This window comes from Castanea sativa, chromosome 8, assembly GCF_040712315.1.
Source record: "Castanea sativa cultivar Marrone di Chiusa Pesio chromosome 8, ASM4071231v1".
Classification (NCBI taxonomy): domain Eukaryota; kingdom Viridiplantae; phylum Streptophyta; class Magnoliopsida; order Fagales; family Fagaceae; genus Castanea; species Castanea sativa.
This window is the reverse complement of record NC_134020.1, coordinates 8,644,265-8,665,049: the sequence shown is the minus strand read 5'-3', so window position 1 is coordinate 8,665,049 and position 20,785 is coordinate 8,644,265. Positions and strand designations below refer to the sequence as shown.

General features: G+C 36.9%; 1 pseudogene; it reads right to left on the bottom strand.

Moving 5' to 3' along the window:
* Positions 1-500: 500 nt before the first annotated feature.
* On the bottom strand, positions 501-17,058 carry LOC142608403 (peptide chain release factor PrfB1, chloroplastic-like; annotated as a pseudogene).
* Positions 17,059-20,785: the final 3,727 nt, after the last annotated feature.

Genomic DNA, 20,785 nt, shown 5'->3' with positions numbered 1-20,785 from the left:
CCCTACCCAAAATATAGGCACTAAAAATGTATTTTGCACCTATAAAATACTTCATATATAATTTCACGTGAAAACTAAACAATATAAAATATTTTCTAACTTGTTTCAGAATCATCACATCAATCAAAGGGAAATGAGTCAATTTTCCAAAAACAAAGTCATTTTCCAAAAATGTGTGTGTGTGTGTGTTTTGTTTTTTTATTCTGACCTGCTCTTGATTTTCTCCCCTTCACACAAATAACACCCACTAGAATTCTTGTTATTTTCTCAAATTACATAGCTACCACAATTCCTAAAACTTCTTTATTCATCTCTTAAATGCTTACCAACCCCAATTGATGTAGTAGGTGAAATGTTTGCTGAATTCATTTGATTCCATAATGAATTCAGTAAGACAATAAGATTATGTAGTACCTTCACATATTGTCAGTTTTCTTCTTAATATATATATTTGTGATAGGTATGTAACTTGAGAAAATAAAAAACAAAAATACATATGTGTGTGTTTCCTCCAAGTATTATGAAATTTTCGTAGGGAAAAACATTTCTTCGGCCATAGTAGTACTATCCTACTCTCTCCTACCCTTAACCTATCAAATAAAGTAGTAGACTACATGTCTTAATGAATAAAAATCTATTAGATGTTAATTAACCCCACCTGAAGTGACAGACATACTATATTTGTATTTGAGAGTAAGCCTTGATGAAGGGCTCCAATTCACCATCCATTACAGAAGCAATATCCGAGGTCTCAAATCCTGTCCTAACATCTTTGACAAGTTTGTATGGATGAAATACGTAGTTCCTTATTTGCTGGCCCCACTCAGCCTTTACCGCATCTCCTCTTATTTCCTTGATTTCAGATGCTCGTTGCTCCTCAGCTATGACTAGCAACTTGGCTTTCAACCTGCTCAGAGCCTTGATCTTGTTTGCTAGTTGGGATCTCTCTTCTGCATTGTAGTCAAGAGAAAGTAAATGCTGTCAATTTTAGATAGAAACAAGTGCTCAAGTCTAGGAGGCAGTGGAGGTGACATGATTGCTCAAAAGATTTGACATAACAAAAAAGAAATTATTTATAGTGCATAATTTCCATACACTTGTGTCAAAACTGAGGAAAGGCTAGCCACACGGCCCACACCTACGCTTACATCCCAAAAAGACTAGTCAAATTACAATTAAGGTTCTCTACAATCACTTATATAGCCCAGTATGACCTAAAAAACACCCAAAGTCGTGTGTCACGCTCATGACCCAAGAAAAGGGCATACACCTCAGGACTGATCAAATTATAATTGAGACTCCTAATAATTACTTATACTCCCAGTTTGACCTAATAAACCCCCCCAATGTGGGGCTAAGCATGTGCCTGCACAACACAAGTTTGATTGAAATGTGCAAACATGCCATTTTCCAATTTTAAAGTCAACATAGCTGAACTGGGTGCTCAAAGATACAAATTCTAGAGTTGTTTAAAAAATCAATTATGTTAATTCAAAAATTTGCCTCATTCTTGCCATTGATGGTTGCACACTATGTGAGTGGTGCATTTTACAGAAATACATGCTCTAGCAGACGCATCACATCGCAGAAAATAGTGCCTGGTGGCACGGATGGTGATAATTATAACAAGTTGTTATCTCCACAGTAAAGCCAACGGAATTATCTACTTGAACAAGGCATCTCAAAACCTCTTTTTTAAGTTTCAACCAATTTTTTAGTCTAAGCACAGCCTTCACTAGACTAATCAAAGTGGTATTCTCTTCTTCGCCTCCCCCCTAAGAAGCATGGACAAGCATACTAAGACTGACACAAGTGGTAAAGAAGAGAATACCATACAACACAAAAATAAATAAATTTTATACTCAAGTGGTAAAGAAGACCTGTGCAGCGAAGAGTAACGCCAGTGGGGATGTGAGTAATCCGCACAGCTGTTTCAACCTTATTTACATTCTGACCTCCTTTTCCACCTGCCCTAGAAAAACTGATTTCCAGGTCCTCCTCAGGTATTTCAACATTCATCGACTCTTCAGGAAGAAGAGGCATGACTTCAACACCAGAGAAGCTTGTCTGCAGATAATTTCAAAATAAAAAATACAGTGGAAAACATCTGATAATTTCCAGAGAGAGATAGATATCTTTCATTCAGAACTCGAAGATCAAGGTTAGATTAGGTTGCTTGGTAAATACATTGCACAACTATGAATAAGACTAGTTTAAACCTGATGGACAACCCAAGTGTTCAATATCGGCATTGCATCCACAAATCCTAAGACCCTGAACACTATAAACACCAGAACATTTAGGACTGGTAACCTTAACTTACAGCACTTAAGGAAAATTTGCTTTACCAAGTTTTTACCGTTTGTGCAATCACTTTAGTAGTGCTTATATAAAAAGGATCTCCTAAATGTTACTTTTTTATTTTTTGGAACGTGTTGGAGATAAATGGGTCTCCAACATATTACAATGGGTTGCACGTGAACTTTCTTGGCAATTTCCTCTTTTTTAATTATTTGAATTTTTTATTTTGGTCATAAAGCAGGACTAACCCATTAATTCATTTCAAAGATCTGACTAGAAAACATCCACCAAGCAAATAAAGGTATGGATATGTAGTAAGTGTCTTGTTCGATGTTATATTTTTTTAACCCTCTTCAATTGAAAGAGCAAGGATTGTTTCAGATTGAAAATCAATTATCTTTTCTGATGACCAGAAAATCATTTTTGTTAGCTACCCCGAAAATCAGGCCATGAATGGACCAGGTTTCATTCCAATGACAATTGCGATGGTGGCCAAAATTGGCCCCTTCTTTTTTTCTTTTTTTTTGATAAAAAAAAATTGCCCTGTCTAACATCACATCTGGAGCATTCTTTCTTAATTTTTTTTGCATATAAAATCAGATTTTACCCATACTTATATTTATCCAAAAGAGTTTAAAGTTACCTGGCGAAGACCTTTGGCATTAAAAGGAGATTGTCGCACAATCCGGTGTGTTCCTTTCTCTCCAGACAAATAACCATAAGCATAACAACCTTCAACTTCAATTGTAGCTGACTTAATCCCAGCTTCCTCTCCAGAGGATTTCTCAACCACTCTTGTTTTGTATTTCTGTTTCTCTCCCCACCTCACATACATCCTAAGAAGCATGTCAGCCCAATCCTGCACTGGAAATTATCAAAAAAAATTTACACAAATGGGGTAAGGAAAACTTAAGTTCATCATCAAGTCATCAACGTTCACGCATAACTAGGTAACCACTAATTGCATGCAAAGTGCCAACCATTATACTATAAGTCCTAACAAACAATTAGATGAGCTACCACTGACTGAAAAGTTCCTATAAAATATTACAGGTGGAAATTTTTTATATTGTTGTCACATTAGAGAACCAGTAGGTCCAATGGTCTGGGCATTCTAAATGGGAATTCAATTCAGCCAAAAATTCTGGTTGTATAAACAAGGAAATCACTAATCAAATAATAACCAACAGAAGGAATATTTTCTTCCTGTATAGTGTAAATAGAAAAAAGATTAAAGAGAGATTGAGACATGGAAAAGTATATCCATAGCATATGAAACGTTGTGCCCGATCATGCCAAATTAGCATTCATACAATTATTGGGATTATTTTCAATATTTGAGCACATTAGAAGCCCTAGGCACACTACATTAATTCAAAACATGTATGCAGTCCTAGTAATGCCCGAATAAGTTTGAATATATATTACCTATGATCCCTGAAACTCTCAAGTCATCATAATAAAAAAACTGCAACAACTCCGTGTATGGGTAAGACACATAATTCCAGCATTCTTGTTTTTGAATTTTTTTTTTTTTTTTTTTCTTTCTGTTATTCGCATCTCACAGACCATGGGTTAGATTTTGCATTTCCTAGCAATTCAGGATTTAGATGTCATTAAAACTCTAGGAAAAAAATTATAATATATAATGGAAGTAATTTTATGTTCCAATACAAAGAGGGTTGGTGAAATCTACAAAAAAAAAGTCAGTCATTTGACAATCTGCCTATTTAACATTACATTTATATACAAAGAGGGTTGGTGAAACTTACAAAAAAAAAAAAAAAAGTAAGTCATTTGACCATCTGCCTATTTAACATTACATTTAACCAGCAAAGTGCTAGATGGTTATAGTTCATAATAGCTGGACCGGTCTGAAATCACTCCTGCCAGCACTAAATGCCCATTGCATACATCACAATAACCATATGCTCAGTAGAAGAGTCCCTAGTTTACAGACCCCCAATGATCTCATTCTACATTTCTAAGGCAAATATTATAGCATCAAGTGGATAGTCCAGTCTAGATGGATAGTACAGTCAAAGTATTCCATAGATTGGATGGCAAAAACTAGTTTATAATATTATCGAAAGTAGGCAAGCCTATTTTATGCCCATAATCGGATGGTCAGAATGGTAACGTAATGATCAGCCCCCTAATTCACTTTGTATAATAGGCAGGATTCTCAATTTTTTACTAGCTCCAAGCAATACTCTTATTGGGTGGGAAATAAACAGGGGCAAGACAATCTCAGCTGATTTTTTTTTTTTTAATTTCAGATGGTGAGGTCTGAAATCTTCAAATATCCTAGGGAGGGCACCCAATTCACTAGTGACAAAAGAAAAAATCCTACTGCAAAAAATGCATTTTGCCTCTCATCTAATTTTCATATACATGGGATATGCTTATGGAGGAGCATCAGAGCCAGGTAGGATTTTTTTTTTTTTTTTTTGGTGGCTTTCTTAAGTTTACCATTGGGGATGGGCTTAGGAAAGATTCTGGCACGATCTTTGGTGCAATGACTCTAGCGTCACGGTATGTTCTCAGAATTGTGTAGTGTCAGTAAAAAGAATGCATCTGTTGCCTCTTGCTTGAGAGGTAGGCGCACTTGGATTCTCATTTTCGTAGGCCCTTTCAAGATAGGGAGTTGGAAGCAATAGATAGTCTCTCTGACATGTTGTATTCTCACCTACCTCAAGGATATGGTGATGACCAACTTTCTTGGAGAGAGTCAAAGGTTCAAGGTACACTCTTTTTATGAGCATCTTAGAGGATCTAAATAAGTTCAATTTCTCCTTGGAAGAGCATTTGGTGTGTAAAGGTTCCTCATAAGGTAGCTTTATTTGTTTGGCCGGCAGCACTGGGTAAAATTATTTGATAGTGAATAATCTTTGTAAACACTCATTTTGAATGTTGATTGGTTCTGTATGTGTGAAAGAATTGAGAGTTTGTTAACCATCTTCTAGTGTACTGCCCTTTGGCCATGGACTTGTGGTCCTTTCTGTGCTCTTTGGCGTCTCCTGGGTCAGGCCAAAAACTGTGCTTATGTTACTGGAGTGTTGGCAATGAACCTTCCATCATCCTTGGCACTTGAAAAATTGGAAGGCTACTTCTTTGTATGTATTGTGGACCATTTGGAGGGAGAGAGGAACAGAAGGACCTTTGATGGCATTTATTTGTTTTTCATAAAGGACCTTTGATGGTTTTTAGAGTAGGTCAAATGATTTTGAGATCACTGTGTAGATGACCTTTTTGGGCAGTATCCAACCATCTTATTTAGATTTTCTAGACCTAAATTTGAGGGTGTAATTGTTTAGGAGTAGGCCAATCCACAACTTGAGTGTTTGACTTACTTCCTCTCTTGAATAAACGTATTTTTACTTATCAGAAGAAAATGTGATGCAGGACATGTGGCCCTAGACTACTTGCAAAACCTTTTTTTGATAAGTAGACTGACTACTTGCAAAACTTGAACACCAGAAGGGTAAACAGGCCAACCACAAATCACAAAAGATTCCTACTTGATTCCCTAGGAAGAACATTGACTCATTTTTTCTAGGAATGTAGCAATTCTAGTGATTTGATTTCATGTGAAGTTTGATTCTATGTTTAGAACTTTAGCAAGCTTAAGGACTATAAGTACCAACAATAAAGAGTCACTCACATTCATCTTGTTGATTAATAATATTTATGAAGTAAGACACATTTAGGATATCTATTTTCTGTGTGCTTGTTGTAGACTTAGGGTTAGGAGAATTTGTAAATTACAGCTTAGCACTTTAGAAAGACAGATTAGGATTCAACAATGGCTATGGTTTTAGTAGGAAAACAAAAGATCTGATTTAGGGTTGCAAAAGAGGTAAGAAGAAACAAACATCAAATTTGTCTACAAGCTATGAATAGTGCACTTAATAATTTTATTAATAAACTCCTTCTATTTGAATGCGTTGAACACAAATATATATATATATATATATATATATATATATATATGCTCTTTCTTGAATTAGTAGCATTAAGATTCCTAGTTTGACTAGTAAACTGAAAACCTAATAAAAGACTAACTAAAACCTAAAGAAAATAAAACCTAAGATACTTAAGATCTCCTAGAAAATTCAAGACTCAATTAAAGTACCAAAATACCCATTAATCGTGGGAATCACAAAATAGAAACTCAAATAAAAAATTGTTTTAGCCCTTAAAGACTCATACTTAGACCTTTAAAACCACATAACTCTTACTTTGATGAAAATCAAGGAGCTGGTCATGCTGATCATACACGTGGAAATGGAGTTGAATTTGCACATGACCCTTTGTCACTTCCTAGTGGCCCAATTACAAGACTTAGAGCTAAACATTTCAAGAAAGCACTAAATGGGCTAGTCCAAGAGAATTGGGCTGATTAGAAAAGACCAAGGTGGGCTCAAATAATAATCAAGGCTTAGTCCATGTCATCAAAGCACTTGAGAGAGGCAAATTAATCTAGTCATTTACCTTGTTTGACTGCCTTTAAAGGTCCAAGAATCCAAAAAAAACGTGGGAACTTGTTTTGCTTAATTTTTGTCTTTGTTTTCAAAGGTGTAATTATGACTTGACTATTCTTGGAGGGTTGTTCAATGTCTGTAGATGGTTAGTACGAATTTTAAAGATCAATTTTGGTTTTCAGAAAAACTATTCTCCTTGTGAGGTCTTGTGTTCCTCTTGGTTCTTAAAAGAACTCTTGAACTTATCAAGTTAATCTTGTGGCGTTCAATCAACCAAACTTATCACCTTGATTCTTGAGAGTTTCTTAGGAATTCTTGGTGTGGCGTTTTCAATCCAACGTAGTCTTGGTGTTTCATCTGATTAGATGACGGGTCAAGGCTCAACAAATCTTATCTAACGATCTTGGGGTTCCAAACCATCATTGTTATCGGGTTTCATCACAATTGTTGGTGGAGTTCATATCATTTGGTATCAGAGCTTTGGTTCTAAGATAAGTTTGCCTATCTTTTTATTTTCATTCTATTTCCTGTTTCTTGCACCAAAAAAAAAAAAAAAAAAAAAAACCAAAAAAAAAAAAAAAAAAAAAAAACGAAAAAAAGAAAAGAAAAGAAAATTTCTCAATCTTGTTCCTTACCTTATTCAAGTTCTTGACCTTTTTGATGAGTTTTGGTTGTTTATCATTCTAAATTACTGCTGGATTATTTTGAATTAGTTTCTTGAAGTTCGATTAAGAACTAAAGAAGACACAAAAGAGTGGAAAAAGGCAAGAGTGTGTGAGACCATAAGAGGGTAAAAGCCGTTTAGAGTGAAAACACGAGTGCGAGCATATCAATTCTTGAGTGAAACACGTGAGGGAGGGCTGTGAGGATTCTAACCTTGTTTTGTAGATTTTAAACATGGCCAACAATCAAGAAGAAGACACAGGCGAAGAACTTCGACAACATCGAGAACCTCCAAATGCAAGCAACTTTGCTAGGGGAGATGAGGCGTATGTTGAGGGCTGAAATTGAACCTATTCATGAGAGATTGGATAGGGTAGAAGCGGGAACTCCTAGAGGCCGGCAACATGACATCCACAACAAGCGGCAAGGTGGGCGTGTTCCATGGCGGAATGTTGAGGAAGAGGCGGAGTCGTAGGAGGTTGATGAGCCATATGGGAGCGAGGCGAGGTTTGAGCGTGGGTATGGGAATAGAGAAGCTAGGATGGGTAGGCCTAGGAGGGATAATGATTTAGGAAACATAAAGATTAAAATCCCATCTTTTCAAGGCAAAAATGATCACGAAGTTTATTTGGAGTAGGAAACTAAAATGGAGATGGTGTTTGATTGTCACAACTATTCGGAGATAAAGAAGGTTAAGTTGGCTGCAATTGAATTCTTGATTATGCCATTGTGTGGTGGGATCAATTATTGATTAATAGGAGGAGGAATAGAGAGCCACCCGTAGACACTTGGGAGGAGATGAAAATGCTTATGAGGAAGCGTTTTGTACCCAATCACTATTATAGGGGACTGTATCAAAAGTTGCAAAGGTTAACTCAAGGTTCCAAGAGTGTGGATGAGTATTACAAGGAGATGGAGGTAGCTATGATCCGGACTAATGTAGAAGAGGCAGGGAAGCCACAATGGCTAGGTTCTTGCATGGTTTAAATCGTGAGATTGCGGATATAGTTGAGATGCAACACTATGTTGAATTAACGGATATGGTGCATCAAGCCATAAAGGTGGAGGAGCAATTCAAACGGAAGGGATTGGCTAGGAGGGGACAACCTATGACCAGTCAGTGGAAGACAGCTCCAAAAAGGGACGGCAGTGCAAAATAAGCCAAAATTTGAACCATCTAAGAGTGCCAACTCAAAGACCGCCACTACTTGTAGGTAACACGAGGCTTCGAGTTCTAAAACCCGTGATATTAAGTGTTTTAAATGTCAGGGGCGGGGATACATAGCCAGCCAGTGTGTAAACAAAAGGGTGATGGTGATAAATGCTTAAGGCGAGCTTGAGTCGAAGAATGAGGAAGAAGTAGAAAATGTTGACATGCCATCTTTGGAGGATGCCGATGATGAGCAAAATGATGTGTTTGGAGATTTATTAGTAACAAGGCGAGTCCTCAATGTGCGAGTTAAGGAGGAAGAAAGTAACCAAAGGGAGAACTTGTTTCATACTCGGTGCTTTGTAAATAACAAAGTTTGCAGTGTCATTATCGATGGAGGAAGCTGCACAAACGTAGCCAACACTTATTTGGTGGAAAAATTGGCCTTAACTACCTTGAAACATCCTCAACCTTACCGGCTTCAGTGGCTGAATGAATGTGGCGAAATCAAGGTGACAAGACAAGTGTTGGTGGCATTATCCATTGGCAAATATGAGGATGAGGTGCTATGTGATGTGGTTCCCATGCATGCATGCCATTTATTGTTGAGAAGACCATGGCAGTATGATCGGAGGGTTAAGCATGATGGATTCACAAATAAGTATTCTTTCACTCTTAAAGGGCAACCCATTACTCTTGTGCCATTAACTCCAAAACAGGTCAGGGAGGACCAATTAAAGTTACGAAGATCAAATGAAAAGAAAAAGGAAAAAGAAAGGAAGGCCGAAATTGAAAAAAAAGAGTTTAAAAAAAAAAAAAAAAAAAAACATTTATCAGAGTGAAAAAGAAAGAGAGATGATTTCGGCCATAATGAGAGCAGGAGAGGAAAAATTCAATTACATTGCAAAAAAAAGTGAGATCAAGAGAGCATTATTTTCACACCAGCCCCTTGTTGTACTCCTGTACAAGGAGGCTCTTTTATGTACTAATGATTTTGTCGGAACTTTGCCAAGCAATGTTGTTTCTCTTTTGTAGGAGTTTGAAGATGTCCTTCCCGAAGAGGTACCTCATGGTTTACCTCCAATTCGAGGGATTGAACATCAAATTGATTTCATACCTGGTGCATCAATTCCAAACCGACACTGCTTATAGGAGTAATCCCGAGGAGACCAAGGAACTTCGAGACAAGTAGGTGAATTATTGGAGAAGGGATACGTGCGTGAAAGCATGAGTCCTTGTGCGGTCCCGGTGTTATTAGTTCCTAAGAAGGATGGAACATGGAGGATGTGTGTTGACTGCCGAGCCATCAACAACATAACGGTAAAATATCGTCATCCCATTCCTAGATTAGATGATATGATGGATGAATTACATGGTTCTTGCGTCTTTACAAAAATTGATCTTAAGAGTGGTTACCATCAGATTAGGATGAAGGAAGGTGATGAATGAAAAACTGCTTTTAAGACTAAATATGGTTTGTATGAGTGGTTAGTGATGCCTTTCGGCTTAACTAATGCTCCAAGCACTTTTATGCGTTTGATGAACCATGTTAATCGTGCATTTATTGGTAGATTTGTAGTTGTGTATTTTGATGATATCCTAATTTATAGCAAAAATTTGGAAGAACATGTAATAAATTTGAAATCTGTTTTGGAAATTCTAAGGGAAGAAAGATTGTTTGCTAACCTCAAAAAGTGCACCTTTTGTACGGATAAGCTTGTGTTTCTTGGTTTTGTTGTTAGTAAAAGAGGAATTAAGGTGGACGAGGAAAAGGTGAAGGCAATCCAAGAGTGGCCAACGCCTACAACAATCAGCCAAGTGAGGAGTTTCCATGGCTTAGCTAGTTTCTATAGACGGTTTGTGCGTGATTTTAGTAGCTTAGCCGCCCCTCTTACTAAAGTCATTAAGAAAAATGTGCCCTTTAAGTGGGGGAAAGAACAAGAAAAGGCATTTAATCAGATCAAAGAAAAGTTAACTAATGCACCTTTGCTTGTTTTACCTAACTTTGCTAAAACTTTTGAAATTGAGTGTGATGCTTCAGGAATAGGTATTGGAGCTGTTTTGATGCAAGAAGGCCGTCCAGTTGCTTATTTCAGTGAAAAGTTGGGAGGGGCAGCCCTAAATTACCCCACTTATGATAAGGAGATGTATGCCTTGGTAAGGGCTTTGGAAAATTGGCAACACTACCTATGGCCAAAGGAATTTGTGATTCACACAGACCATGAATCTTTGAAGCATTTGAAAGGACAGCAAAGGTTGAACAAACGCCATGCCAAGTGGGTGGAATTCATTGAAACATTTCCTTATGTGATCAAATACAAGCAAGGTAAGGAAAATGTGGTGGCTGATGCATTGTCCCGAAGGTATGCTTTACTTTCCATTTTAGATACAAAAATGCTTGGCTTTGAATACATTAAGGATGCGTATGCACAAGATTCTGATTTTGGTGATGTGTTCAATGCATGTGAAAAAGTGGCATTTGGTAAGTTTTATAGGCATGATGGATTTTTGTTTTGGGAGAATAAACTGTGTGCCTAGGTGTTCTTTGCGTGAATTGCTTGTGAGAGAAGCTCATGGTGGTGGTTTGATGGGTCATTTTAGTGTAGCTAAGACTTTAGGAATTTTGCATGATCATTTTTTTTGGCCTCATAAGAAACGTGATGTGGAAAGAATCTGTGAGAAGTGTATCACGTGTAAACAGGCTAAGTCTAAGTTGAAACCCCATGGTTTGTACACCCTTTTGCCAATACCTAATGAACCTTGGACTGATATTTCTATGAATTTTGTTTTAGGTTTACCTAGGTCTAAGAGGGGAGAGATTCGGTTTTTGTGGTGGTAGATAGATTTTCCAAGATGGCACACTTCATTGCATGTCACAAAACTGATGATGCATCACATATAGCTGATTTATTCTTCAAAGAAATTGTTAGGATACATGGTATGCCTAGGACCATCGTTTCTGATAGAGATGCAAAGTTTTTGAGTTACTTTTGGAAGACTTTGTGGGGAAAGTTGAGAACCAAGTTGTTGTTTTCTACTACTTGTCATCCACAAACGGATGGTCAAACTGAAGTAGTAAATAGAACTTTGTCTTCTTTATTGCGTGCTATCATTAAAAAGAACTTGAAAACATGGGAAGATTGTTTGCCACATGTTGAATTTGCTTACAATAGAAGTATACATTCTGCATCTAAGTTTTCACCATTTGAAATTGTTTATGGTTTTAACCCATTGTCACCTTTGGATTTAACTTCTCTACCTTTGAGTGAACGTGAGAACTTAGATGGCAAAAAGAAAGCAGAATTTGTAAAGATGATTCATGAAAAGGCACGGTGAACATCGAAAGGAGGACTCAATAATATGTCCATCAAGCCAACAAGGGACGCAAGAAGGTAGTGTTTGAACCGGGAGATTGGGTTTGGTTGCACTTCAGGAATGATCGTTTTCTAGAAAAACGGCGTTCAATACTCCTACCACGGGGTGATGGACCATTTCAAGTAGTGGAGCGCATCAATGATAATGCCTACAAGCTTGACTTACCAGGTGAGTATGGTGTTAGTGCAAGCTTTAATGTTGCTGATTTGTCTCCTTTTGATGTAGGTGATGATTTGAGGACAAATCATTCTCAAGAGGGGGAGAATGATGCAAATCAAGGAGCTGGTCATGCTGATCATACACGTGGAAATGGAGTTGAATTTGCACATGACCCTTTGTCACTTCCTAGTGACCCAATTACAAGACTTAGAGCTAAACATTTCAAGGAAGCACTAAATGGGCTAGTCCAAGAGAATTGGGCTGATTCTGAAAAGACCAAGGTGGGCTCAAATAATAATCAAGGCTTAGTCCATGTCATCAAAGCACTTGAGAGAGGCAAATTAATCTAGTCATTTACCTTGTTTGACTGCCTTTAAAGGTCCAAGAATCCAAAAAAAACGTGGGAACTTGTTTTGCTTAATTTTTGTGCTGTTTTCAAAGCTGTAATTATGACTTGCCTATTCTTGGAGGGTTGTTCCAGGTATGTAGATGGGTAGTACGAATTTTAAAGATCAATTTTGGTTTTCAGAAAAACTATTCTCCTTGTGAGGTCTTGTGTTCCTCTTGGTTCTTAAAAGAACTCTTGAACTTATCAAGTTAATCTTGTGGCGTTCAATCAACCAAACTTATCACCTTGATTCTTGAGAGTTTCTTAGGAATTCTTGGTGTGGCGTTTTCAATCCAACGTAGTCTTGGTGTTTCATCTGATTAGATGACGGGTCAAGGCTCAACAAATCTTATCTAACGATCTTGGGGTTCCAAACCATCATTGTTATCGGGTTTCATCACAATTATTGGTGGAGTTCATATCATACTTCATTTGGACTTCACACTTGGACCCCATAAACTAACTCTTGAATAGACTAATTTGCAAAGTAATAGCAAATTAATTTTGCATGGCTGTATCAATAGTAGCATAAATAGTGCGCATTAACGTACCACAAGAAAGAAAAGAAAGGAGAAAGGTCACACTAAGGCACACAAGCCTTTCACAACCAAATAATCAATTCTTATTATTCAAATGCATCTATCTTATTTGAGTACAATGACACTTATATAAACTCTAAATCTTAAATTTTGTAAATATAACCAGAACTCCTACTTTGGCTAGTAAACAAACTCTTTTCTTTTTAGAAACAAGGATATCCAGAGCTCTTCAAGTACCTGACTCTTGACTTGGGTATGTGTAGTCCCCCATCCCACATACACTAGGTTATTACAAGGAGGATTCCCTTGGTGGTGGCTCTAAGATGCTGGCTAGAAGTTTCAAAACCATGAGGCCTTGAGAACCATTGACCCAACCCCTTGGCGTCAACAAACTTCAAATTTAAATAAATAAGAACAAGAACATAAAAGCTGATGAATGAAATTAAACTCATCCTATCAATAAAATAAACCCAAGGCCCACAATTATAACATACAACTGACAATTATAGAATTATGAAAATACCCTTGATCTAGAAAAAAAAAAAAAACCAAATAAAACACTAATAACCTCATTAACTACCACAATCACTTATTCTTGAGTTCTGCCTTAATCTCAGGCTTCCAAGAAGATAGTTTTTCTCCAATTATGCAATTACTGACAATTTATGTTTCTCTCATGTTACCTTGTGGGTAAAAGGTTTTTCACTAGTGAATTCTAGGGTTCAAGCAGTTTTAGGCATTGGTACAGTCATTCCAACACTTCCATCATATTTCAAATTTGAACTAAGAAGGAAAACAATTCGGTTACCTTTTTATGTAGAACAAATATTACCTGAGCATCAGTACCTCCAGCACCAGCTGTGATAGAGATAACAGCACCTTCTCTGTCATAAGGACCAGAAAGAAGTTCTGTCAACTCATATCGATCCAATGCCTTGTTCAATTCTTTGATGAGACTGGCAGCCTCTTCAAGAAGTCCAGTATCTGTGGAGTCCATCTCCTCAGTTAGCTTAACAATTGTTTCTGCCTCTTCAACCTGCATTCAATTTATCTTGGTCAATATGCTCTACAATGTCTGATGAAAAATAACATAGATCTTAGAAGTTCACTACATCAATCAGATCCAAAAGCACATGCACAGCATGAAACATGAGTAGTTAGTTTGGCCATGTGTCAAGTGCTTCTCCAAAGTTGAGTAGCCCTTTTTTTAGCCAACTTGGTCAACAACTAGTTCAACCTGAAAACAAATACCAGAGGACACTTCCACATTTCCAACTAAGATGGCACCCCATTCATCCAACCAGAACATGATTTTTACATTAACTATGTGGTCTGACCAGGCTAGTCAACTTGGCACCCAGGAAGAAAATTTTTGAGAGGGCTTTGCTGTAAACAAATCCATAGCTTGGTCCAGACCAGGTTCATAACTAAAACGCCTTCTCTTAATTATAACAGTCTGTGAAGATATATCACCCCCTATATCACATCACCCACCAAAGATGAGTAAAAAAAACCATCAAGAATACAAACAGCTAATCAAGTGTCAATCTCAATCTTCTCCTTTCCTTTGACAGGTTGCAAGATAAAAATAACGAGCATATTAACAAGTCAATCTAACAATTATGGATTCCTGCATACTATGAACTTATGTAGATGAGTGACATAATGAAATAATACATCAAAATACCAGGCTTCATGATCAATCTAGGGTTTTGAAAGCAACTGCAATACGAAATCCTGGACAGTAACAGAAAACTGATGTACCTGGGTTTTGAACTCAGAAAGCAATTTTATCTTATCTTTGACATCAGTTAGGGCTGAAAGGGTTTCTTGAGCTTTATCTCGATCATCCCAAAGAGAGCTATCAGCTGCTTTCAACTCCAAAGCTGCAAGTTCTTTTTGTAATTGCTGCAGACCAGAAGAGGCTCTAATATCTTCAACACGTGCTGAGGTAATCTCTACATCCCTCCTCAGGGAATAAAAATCTGCTAGGAACACCAGAGCAGTTACAACAGTGTTACCAACTCATCAAAAATTCAACTTAAGAAGGAGTTTAAAGAAGCAGCACAAAGCCTTGGCTTTTAGGGTAATTCCATGTGCCAAAGGTCTGCAAAGTCATGAAAAAATTATTCTAAATCATTCTAGACACAAATCACTCCAAAATTATTAGATTTTCAAAGTTGTTTATAATGCTAATACAAAAGGTGTAAATTATTTTTTTGATGAATGGTGTAAATTATTAACCAAGACAAGAAGTGAGCATACATTTGAGTACCAAAATCTACTGATGAATGGGTACAAGAAGTTGAAAGAGAGAGGAAATTGTTAACTAAAGTAACAAAAAATTGCCACAGGGTCATGTCAACACCAAGTAGTAAGTGAATCACACGAGGCAAATCCAAACAAATTATTTCAAATCTTTGACCTACGTTTGAAGCATATAAGAGTATTCAGGGTGGATTAATCAATAACTCTAGAGTTCAATCGACATCAGATAATTGTTTGATCTGCAATGTCAAAGGGAACTAATCATTTGAAAACTTAGGCCACAAGAGTCTAGATGTATCTTAGAAAATATTACTTTTATCTTTCACAATTTTTCTGCTAACAAATCAGATGATCCTTCAATAAAGAAAACATGACAAGCATTTCTAGACGTGTTAACAATTCACTACTCCTATGGCCTGTTTGGATGAAGGGGGGAAGGAGGGGGAGTGGAGGGGAGGAGACTAGACTTGGCTAAAAATAAGCTAATTTTGTGCTAAATCTACTCTACTCTCCCTCAATCCAAACGGACCATCAGTTCAACTTTAAGAAGTCTAAAACACGCGGAAGCAAAATTATATCTAAACTAAACATTATTTCCTGTCCATTAAATAAAAATAAATACCCAATTTATGTACTGTCAAACAGAAGAGTGGCAGTGTAGTTATAAATTCTAATAAACCATCTGACAAATTCAAAACTGAAAAGTGAATATAAAACCAAATTCATATAAACACAACTAACCTTGCATTGCCCATTCTCTTGCATCAGCATCAACCCCAACACTCAACTGGCTCTCTGGTGTTGCAAATAAAACTATGGCAAAATCCAAATAACAACTGACTGAGTGAAATAAAGCCATTCTAGAATTCATTCTCAAAGTACATAACAAATAAAAATTAATTATATGGATTAGAAAATACATGTGGCCGACCTTGACTAATCAATTGGGATCCATACCCAACCCCAAAATTTTGGAATTAATGCTTGGTTGTATGTGGCCAACACTGACTAATCTATGGAGAATCAATAGCCGAACCCAAAATTTTGGAACTAAAACTTGGTTATCATTGTCGTTGTTATGTATTAGAGACAAAAGCATTAGATTTTCAAATGATAACACAATTGTGAAAGAGCATATTATAAATAAACGTCACACTACCTTCACAATTAAAATTTTACTTACTATATTAAAGAAGCTCGATAGTTTATCAATTACCACACAAAAAAAGTATTGAGAGAAAGAGTCCCATTGATAAAAAAATAATAATAATAAATAAATAAATAAAAGCAAGAATAACATGAACCCCATGAAGCTTTATCTGAGAGAGACTATTTATTCCTCTCACAATGAACAGTACAAAATAGGACAACCCCAGAATGGTTTAAGAAGAATTGTACAAAACCCACAAAGCACTTACAGAAAAGTTGAGAAAAAAACATAGCCAACAACACAAACACACCAAAAAAGGACTTGGAATTCACTTACCAAAAGGAGGAAAGCGAGAACTAGTTGTAGTAGTAACATTGGTGAAGAAAGCGAAGTTGAGAGTGGGTTTATGTGGTGGAAGTAGTGGAGACAATGGTAGTTGATGACAGTAGTTTGAGAGTTTGGAGGGTTTGAGATTGAGAGCAGTACTTGAGCTGTTCAGAGCTCCCAGGAGACTACAACAACTCTCCATGCGATGGCTTTTGTTTTGTGGCCTTCCTGTCTTATGGTATCTGATCTCTTAACCACGAACAAAGGCTAAGAAAATAAATAAAAAGGAAAGCAAAATTGACTGCCTGTAGTTTTGTGACTCATCATTTTATTTTATTTTTTTTATTTCTAACAAATAACTAGAATAACTTTGTAGATAAATAAGGCATCCTGATTTTTTTAAAGCAGTATATCTGAAGATACTAAAGAGATATTTGGTAAAGTAGTTTGAGATAAGATTTTTGTAATTTGAGATGGGATTTTTGTAATTTTTTGAAATATGTGTGGGTAAAAAAGTGTGAAAATGTGTGTAATGTTGTTTAAAACTATAAAAATGTGAGTTTGAACTTAGAGACCAAACAGGCCCTAAGGGCCTAAGTTATCAAAACTCATAACTAAGTTATCAAAACACATGGGACCCAAATAAATTTTTTTGTTTGGCTTGATTTTCACATTGTGTTTCCATCACTCAAAACTCACAAATTTTGAGTTAGAGTGATGGAAATAAGAAACAATAAATAGGTGTTTTCAGTTATTGAGAATTGAGTTTCAGTGGCATTTTTGTAAAATTAAGCAAAGAATGGAACCCACCCGTATGACTTGTCCCATCAAGCAACCCCTTCTTCTCTTTATCTGTTCTCCTTCTTCATTTTTTTTCTTTTACCCAGAGCTCTCTCTTCTCACTAACCAAGAGCTCTCCTCTTTTTTGTGGCATCAAAGAGAGAGCAAGACCAGAGATCGGAATCTTCGCCAGCGATAGGGGTCAGAAGCTTACCCAGAGATCGGAAGCTTACCAAGATCTCAAGATCGCCGAATCATGAGCCCAGGCAGAGATGGCTGAGTTTGGGTCTTCGATCTAAGGATTTGGGTTTGGGTTTTTTGTTGTGGTTGTGGTGGTTTGAGGCTTGGGCTGTGGTGGAGCTTGTTCACTTGGATTTTTTGGTGAAGGTTTTGGTTTTGGTTGAGGGCTGTTGGTAGGTTTGGATTTTTTATTTATTCGGATTTTTTGGTGGAGGTTGTGGTTGTGTTGAGGGCTATTGGTGGCGGTGGTTGTGGTTGTGGATTTCTGGGTTTGCCGTTGGTGGTGGTGGAGCTTGGTTGATGGTGGTGGATGAAGGGTTTGCTATTGGTGGTAGTGGAGCTGAGTTTCGGTGTAGCTGGGTTTAAAGAGAAGAAAAGAAAAGGGACGCGGGTAGCAACCGTATTCTTCTGTGTAGTGTAAGTGGCTGGGTCCATCATTTTGGCAAAAAGTGGAGTTAAAAACTAAGATACATGACTGAGTTTTGTGACCAAACAAAAGTGTTGGATTTTTTGAGTAATAGGGGAGTTTGGGTTATGAGTTATGGGTTTTGAGTTTGAGTTATGAAAACTGAGTGAGTCCTAAACCAAACGAGCCCTAAATAATTTTCAACTGACCATGTAAATTGAGAGAGTGAGAGACTTTTTTATTTGCTGGAAATGAAATGATAGGATCTAGGGAGAAATAGAGAGGGCAGATTAGCTATTGCATATCCAGGGTACATTTCTCAGTATTAGTGTATGGTTCCACTACTGGTTTTTGTGGTAGTATCCAGGGGGCCTCTCCACATGTAAACTTTTTTTTATTTTTACTTTCAACTTTGAGTTTTATTTTTACTTTTTTTTTTTTAATTCAATGGCAAAAATTGCTTTTAATCACAACCCTTGATAGCTATTACATCAAGTACAATACTATAAGTAATGCCTCTGATCTTGGCCTCTAGTTTTGATAAGGATTGAGACGGGAGATATGCTATTAGTATATTAGCTCATATGGATGAGTGAGGTGTAATAAGAGCTAAAAGCCAAATTGATGAGGGTATTTTTGGTAAGAATATTGGGACCCATAGAATAAACAAAGCCCATCAGGAAAAAGCTAACGGTTCCTATAGAACCGTCAGAGCAAGAATCGACAGTTTCCCTTGAAAACCAACGACCCTGCGGATGAATTAGCAACAAAGCTGATGGGCACGTCCCCTTGAAAAACTAACAGAAGACCTTTAACCGATGGAATAGCACGCCGACGAATCCTACATGGCCTATACGCAAACTCATATATGGAAACATCTTGCGTATCACGCACCAAGGCCCAATCACACAATTTTTGCCTCCCAGAATAGAGAGTATCCCTAAGATCTCAATAGCATTAACTCCACCTTCCCCTCATAAGGAAAATCCCCTTATTCTCAGGATCTGGAGCTCTTCCCCACCATTATATAAGTGACAGTTTTCCTCTTTTCTCAGGTACATAGAAAATCCCTAGCTCTCCCACTAAAGAGTTCTTAGAGATTTCTCATTCACTAACTTGACCTTTGGAGGGTCTTTGACCGGTACTACACCGGTGCCTTCTACTTGGTTCTTGTTTCTTATTCTTCAAGTATTCATTGGTGCGATTAAGGACAATCAACTCACTAACGATTTTGTGTATCATCAGTTGGTGCCATCTGTGAGAAACAAGTTGTTAGGACATATGTGATTCATGTTAGGAACATATATCATTTAGAATTGGTTAATCCTTTGACAAAACACACTTTTCCTGTAATTGGGTAGATCTAGGATGTGTTTAATACTTCAAGGAATAAGAGTTCAAGTTCAAGTGTTAAAGCCATGCAAATATGTTAAAGAAACAAGTGAAGAAGTGCTAGATTTTAAAGCTCGACAAATAGAATCTCTCGAGGTTTAAAAGGCAACTTTAGCCCGAGGCTCGACAGCTGCTCGATAGATAAGTTGTAACGTCCCAATCAGCCCCAATAGAAAAAAAGAAAAAAAGACGAAGTCAAAATTTTTAAGTGTCCCACGTGCTCCCACCTACCCACCATTCTCCACCACTCATTTCACACAATCCCTTTTCTCTCCTTTGGCCGGTCAACAAGGCTCCTCTACTCTTGTTTTCTTTTTCATCTTCTCACAAATACAAACACTCATCTCACACTCCCTCACACTCTCCCACCGGTACCTCCATGCCACCATCTCCACCATCATTTTTCCGGCAATGTCACCTGAAAATCCTTAGGAACCTCTAAGCACCTTCACATCTTTTATTTGAGGTAAAATTTCTAATCCTTTTGGTGAGTTTTATATTTTGCTTGAGGTTATATTTTTATCTAAGCTTTAATAATGATACCCATGTAATTTATAAGCATTGAAAGTGATATTTATGTGTTTATATGTATGGGTTTTGTATTGGTAGAATTATTTGATGAGTGGGTTTATGGTTTGTGTTAATGATGACTACATAAGGTTTATGTATGGTGGAAAATTTAGGGGTTTTGAGTTATAACATGTGATGGTTGGTAAATCTAATTTTTCCATTGCCATTGGGTTTATTTGAAGTTTTAAATTTCTTGTCTTGGAGGGTATTTTTATTTTGCTTACATGGGTCTCTTGATGATGTTGTGTAAATCTTATGGAAGCTAGTCATAATGTTGGAGATGATATTGAATGGGTTAACTTTATAAATTGGAGTTTATGCCTTGTGAATCAATTTGTTGAGAAACTTTGGAAGTGGAATATATTATTATTGATGAGGTTAGATACTAGAATTGCCTAATTAAGTGCTTATTTGGCAATTCCTAAATTGTAGTTAGATGCAATTTCAAGCTTTATGCTTATTGTGATAGGTTTACTTGATATTGTTTAGGTTTTAGCTAACCTCCTTGGAGCTTGGAGAATTAGGCTTTTGCGGTTGCAAGGTAAGTAGCTTTTAATGGGATTTTTGAAAAATAATCATGTTGCATAAATATT